General features: G+C 34.5%; 1 non-coding gene across 1 annotated transcript; it reads left to right on the top strand.

The window, feature by feature from the left end:
• Nucleotides 1-3,911: 3,911 nt before the first annotated feature.
• Nucleotides 3,912-3,984, top strand: Trnav-aac. The gene has a single exon. It is a non-coding gene; the product is annotated as a tRNA-Val (tRNA).
• Nucleotides 3,985-6,456: the final 2,472 nt, after the last annotated feature.

The raw sequence follows: 6,456 nt of genomic DNA, 5'->3' as shown, positions 1-6,456 counted from the left end.
TGCGACCTAAGGCAACAGACGGAAAGGGGGAAGGATAAGGGTGCTTTAGGAAATGGTTTTTTCACTGCCAGTCTCACAGACTCACAAGACTGATCAGATAAGCTAACGGCTAAAGGTGTCTTGGCCGCAGTGAGAGGATGCTGTAGTCAGGAGTGCTCCGTTGTCAATAAGACAGCGTTGATGTCTGAATTCAAAGAGGGTTTTATTTACAAAACTTAAGCTATTTATACAAAACGGTATTTATGTGTGTGTGACTATAAACAATATTATTTTTAAATGTATACATAAAGTTAACTACTCTACTCAGCAGCCTAGTTCAGAACGGTCATTGCACTGCTGAGTAGTCTATTGTCATCACTTAGCAAATGTCCGGTCAGGTTGTCTGTTTACGTGAACACTTGTGATTGTGCTTACGGGAAGAATCTGACTTCCAAAATACAGTATCATACTAGTTTGGACATCAGAGCATCACGATTTTGTAATACCTCATTAATGATAATATAATAATAATAAAGATTATTAATAATAAATATTATTATTATTCATTTTAAACTTCTTCGATAACCAGCAATTTGTTCCAGGCTACTATAGAATAGAACATTATAAAATACGTATGGGGAAAAAATACACCTCGTAAGAAACAGACATATGAGTTATCAGTAAGAACTTACCAATCGTGATATTACTTTTATCAAAGTAATAAATATATTAACGATTCGTGTTGATAGCAGTTTATGACTTCATTCGACGAGTTCCACAAATATTTTTAAATTTATATATCCTTAACAATACATTGTCATCCGTGAAGATAAGACCTGTAAACCATGTATGCAATCGCTACGTTAAAAAAAAGAAAAACCCAAACCTGTGAATTGTTTGAAAAAACAAACATACGAATATAGATGCTATATAGATACGAAAAAAAAAATTTTATTGTCTAAGTAATTTATTATTTTTATTGTTACCTTTTTTCCTTTCGCACTCCTCATACTTACCTTTAGTAGCTGTAGAGCCCCATGTAAAAGAGTTCGTCCAGGGAAGTACACCTTAGCTATTTCTGCCACCAAGCAGTAATGTGAACAGTACTGCGTTCAGGTCAGGGTAAGGGTGCTGGTGAAATTACTTAATTAAGGGTGTTTTTGACGCAGTGACAATGCCCTTCAGATCTTTACGATTTAAAGCTTTTTGTAAATGTTATGGACAGGTGTGTCGTTTATCGTCAATTGCACGACTTGTTCATCCCATCACTTAGTATCATAAAAAACCTTAATAAATGGTCTGTGCTAATTTGTTTCATGAAATGATCTGATACACCACCGTGAAACCATAGCTCCTGGCAAGAAGATTCTGGCTAAACATCAGGGCTGTGCAAACCATACATGCACAGCGTATACTGAGTTCAGAATCCTCGCCACACGTTTGTAACCATACTTATAGTTTTTTGTTTTAGTTACTATTTATATGTAAGACTTTTCATTTGTGTGTTTTGTATTTTTTTTCGTGTTTGGCAAATAAATGGAATTTAAATTTAAAAAAAAAGTTTTATTTCCAATTTGTAGCAAAAGCCTAAGAAAGTACTCGATTAAATATTGTCCCACAAAAATTAGTCTAAATAGAACGACGATGTTGCACTTTTTAATTAAAAGGATCAAGCGTCATTTTTAGACAAACTCCGCCCATTACATGACCTTGAGAATGAATAATTAGTAAAGTAACATAAATATTATACAATATTTATCATACAAATACCAAATAATAGATTTTACACGTTGATAAAATTAATTTGTCCACAAGAAAACTAATTTTAATTAATAATGTTTTATTTCACTGCCCATTTCGATTCATGACTACTAAAAAACTTAAGTAGTTAGTTAAGTAACAATAACAATAAAAGCTTTTAATTTATTTCAAAGTAATACGTCTTCAAGATTTAGTCGATAAATCTTTAATTATCTTTCCCACATCATTAATTTACACGTGCAAATTCCGTGTTCCAGGATTACGTTACGCATGAGAGTAGGTGTCAAATTTAATTTGTTACAGGCTGCTCGCTACTTAGAGCGTTTAGGTCAGAGTGCATTTTGTCTAGCACGCAATGTAATTTGAGTTTTGCTATATTTTGATTGTAATGAAAGTTTATTATTTTACGTTTTTTTTACAAGTTATTGACAAAATGTCCTATACGAAGTCATAAAACAAAACACTGACACTCACACTGTTATTTAGGCAATTAGAAACAGCACAACAGCAGCGGCATTTTGCATGGAATTTGCTTCAAGGGCAATTTAGCTAGAATCGACGCGTACTGAGGTAGCTTTCGGGAAATCTTGCACTACATTACAAGATTGTGTCAAGCGTGTCCCGCCCACATCGCCGTTCTATTTAGATTTATTTCTATATAAAATTGTCCATTACTTTTTATAAACAAAAGTTGAGACAACGTGTTATATTATGTAGCAAGGACGTTTCATTTTTACATCCCTAATGGAATCGACTCACAATTTCGAGGAATATTAATGATTTACATCCCAATGTAGAACACAAAATTCTGTATCGAACCACGTAAACAAATATTTTAAATGAATGAACTTATATCTTAATACAAAGGAACGCGAAATTATTGGCACCATACCAATTTCTGCCACCAAAGAGTAATTTGAACATTGTTGAGTTCCTGTTTTGAAGGGAAAATTACAGGCATATGAAACTAGGGACATTTTTAAGTCTCAGGGTGACGAGCGTAGTGGCAGTGCCCCTCAGATCTTTGGGATTTAAAGCTTGTGAGTGGCACTGCAACTGTTATAGACAGGCGTGTAGCTACCATCAGGCGCACGACTTGTTCGTCCCGTCACTTGACATTACGAAAAAAAAATGCAATTTTTCCAATTCCATCAATTCGTGATAAGGAGGACGGTTTGTGTAAAAAATAGCTAATTAAAAATAGTTCATCAGCTCAGCGCATCACAAATATCATCACAGGAGAACGACTCATATGTAAAATTTATTATAATTATAGTACCGGCGCGCTATGATGGCTGTTTTGACAGATTACAATAGTGAAGTCAAATGTCAATTCAGTATCGAAAAAAAATATAATCAATTGCAAGTCCCATCTATAACTTTTTAGATTTATAACTAGTATTGCAAGGGGTAGCTGATTAAAAAGTTTTAATAAAACGAAAACAAAAATGTTTACTTAATACATCGTCAATTCGAAACTGTTTTGTTTTGCAATGAGCTTTGAGCGAGTTTGCCGGAGGTAGAAGTTGTGCTGGACAGCGATCCTATAAGTGACGATCGTATTAGATTTCATTTTTTAAATTTCGAAAAACATATGCCGTTGTGTCGTAAAATTATACATCCATAAATTGTACTGCACGTCACTATTGACAACTATGTACATCAATTAGCTCCTTCAACGTAGTTACGTATTAATACGAAACTTGATGAGCGGACAAACGTCAAAACGGCCATTATAGCATGCTGGTTCTGTAAGTATGTTTAGTTAATATTTATGCTTTAAAAGCAATGACGTCGAATAGTTAAAATGCAAAAAAAAAAGTATAATGTATAAATAGTATAGTATAATTTTATGTTTTTGTATAACTTGCAATGTGTCAGTATACGAAATGCAACTTGCATAGGATGTGCAGGATAAAACTGGTTCATATCTTATGCTGATGATACTATATAGATGGATATAGTATTGTCACCAGATGACAATGACATAGTGTATTATCTAATAATGTCTAAAATAGTACAATACAATTCAAACTACGTACATTACATTGTTATATCTAAAAAGCAATAAATAAATCCAATAAGGCAAAATAAGACAAAATGTAGGTCACATTCACTTGTTTAAAATAATTATGTCCATTGCGATCAGCGTATACGTCGCTTGTTTTCAAGTTTCCGTGGTGTAGCGGTTATCACATCTGCCTAACACGCAGAAGGCCCCCGGTTCGATCCCGGGCGGAAACATTTGTTTTTGCGTAAAGAGTTAAGAATTTGGAGACGTATTTTTATCTTTTTTTTTTTTTTAACTCACAATCAAAATTACGCTTGGCTGTACATTTAGGACAATTTTGCCATTCTTATTGTTAGTGGAGTAGAGTCGATTTTAAATCTTAACTGTCAAGCCCAGCATAATGTTGATTACCTGCAAACACGCGTACCTATGATTTAACTTCTAATCCATTTTAATAGGTTTCCTGTGGAATATAATCACCCGACCAACTTGTACTAAAATTATCACCAAATCAAGACAGCTTATCACCTTACACAACGTAACGTAACGTATCAACTTACACATTGGCGGATCTTGTTCCGTTGCATTAGAGGCGATATTCGAATAAAAGTGACGCTATTGTAAGAATTCCTTTAAACTTCTCTCTCAAAAACGCTCTAGGGCCCAGACTATAAATTGCCCCAATTTTTGAAGGACAAAGGCTATTAATATCTTCTCTAAGTTACTATACCTATTATTACTACGCTTATTCACTCTAGCCATGAGTGTCCCCAAATTATAGTTTTCGGTTAGCACAAATGCCGGTAATAATATCTATCTACCTACCTATTACTACTATTTGTCTAACTTCGCTGCCAAACCATGCTGGACTGCCACGCAGAGGTCCCAGGTTCGATTCACGAGCCGGGAGAAATATTTATATGGCCTACATTTATTTCTCTCGTGAGTTTGGGTGTAATTTGTGGTTGTCTATGTGCGTGTCCATACATATATGTAGTTGAAGCTGTGTAGAATTTTTTTTATTTAAAAACTGTTTGACTTCCATCCATATATTTGACTTCCATCTCACCTGATGGAAAGTAACGATAAAGTCGACAATGAAGCATGCACACCCAAGTAATACCTTAAAAAGGCACAAGTTATACCGTTCAGGGAACAAGTCTGCAAGGCAAGAAATTCGACTCCATAGTCGTTCGCCATATAAATGTGAAACGTTTCGTGCGAATCCTTGGAATATCCACAACATAGGGGTGGAACCCTAGTCCGGACCTCCGATGATGGAAAGGGGAAGGCGAAATTAAATCGTGGAATTTTTTTCTTACATTTTTTAGATTACACTATACAACAAATTTTCAAAAAGATTCTGTTCCTGGTTTGATAGTATTTTGGTTTCTGTTTAGTTGAGCAGCGAGTAACTCTTCCTCTGAAATTTTGCTTTTGTGGCTATAATAGTGGTATTTATTTCGCTGCCTATTTACGTAGCTACATAGTGTTATTGAAATAATCTCGCAAATGTTATTTAGTATAATCAAAATTGATTATAATTTTTCTGAATTTTTCGATGTTAAAACTGTTTGACACCTGAGGCCTTACCATGAACTCTTATTACAGTTCAGTATAGGTTCGTAACGACAAAAAAGCGGGATGGTGATACACACGTCATGTAGCATTGTCTCACGATTCATTTTAGTTAATCGTAAATTAATCGTAAAACATAGATAGAACTTTGAAAATAATAAAAAAAAGTAGTTAATTGTAAAAATGTTTGTCTTTATTACCAATTACCGACGTCTATGACTTTTGTTCGCTGTCGTATCTCCACACTGTGCATACAGTCGCGAGCCTAAAAATGTAGATATAAATATAACTTGGACCTTTTTAAGGCGAGAGTGAATAGGCATTATTTAAGTGTGCTTGCGACATCCTCGACTTCATCGTCACTTTCCATCAGGTGAGATGGAGGTCAAATGCGTACTTAATTCTTATAAAAAAACAAGATGGGCAGAACACGTTGCTAGGCGGGACGACGACCGATGGACCAAGATGGCCACTGAGTGGTACCCGGTAGGAACGAGACATCCTCGAGGTGGTCTAGATAGCTGGTCGAACGCTATTGTCCGGATGGCCGAAAGATAGTGGATGAGAATCGCACAGGACCGATTGAGCTGGCCCGCTAAAGAGAAGGCCTATACCCAACAGTGGATGTTAACATGATGAGATGATGATTACTAACTACAAATTACTATCTAATGACAATTAATATAAAAATACATAGATGTATCCATAATATCTGTATAATAATGAATATAGATATAATAGTACAATATTTATATCGATTGATTAAATTTAATATGTTCATAAATAAAGTTTAATTTGATACGCCATCACGTGTATGTACCTACTATAACTTTAAGCCTATTAAAATTCTTTGTCGTCAATTTATAAAATTTTAATTGAAATATACCATTGATTTCAAATATAATGAATCCTTTTTGCCTTTAAATAAAGAGAAACCCGAAAATTAATACGCAAATTTCTAATTTTCTTTGTCCTAATCACAATAGCAAAGCTGCAGAACAGGGAAATCAAGTTATTTCATGTTTGTATGTTTTGTTGTTGAATACATTGATAATTCAGAAACAAATAACACAGACACATACACACACACACACACACACACACACACACACACACACACACACACA

This window comes from Hyposmocoma kahamanoa, unplaced genomic scaffold (genome assembly GCF_003589595.1).
Source record: "Hyposmocoma kahamanoa isolate Upper Pololo Valley unplaced genomic scaffold, ASM358959v1 63, whole genome shotgun sequence".
Taxonomy (NCBI): domain Eukaryota; kingdom Metazoa; phylum Arthropoda; class Insecta; order Lepidoptera; family Cosmopterigidae; genus Hyposmocoma; species Hyposmocoma kahamanoa.
This window is presented reverse-complemented; position numbering and strand designations above follow the sequence as displayed.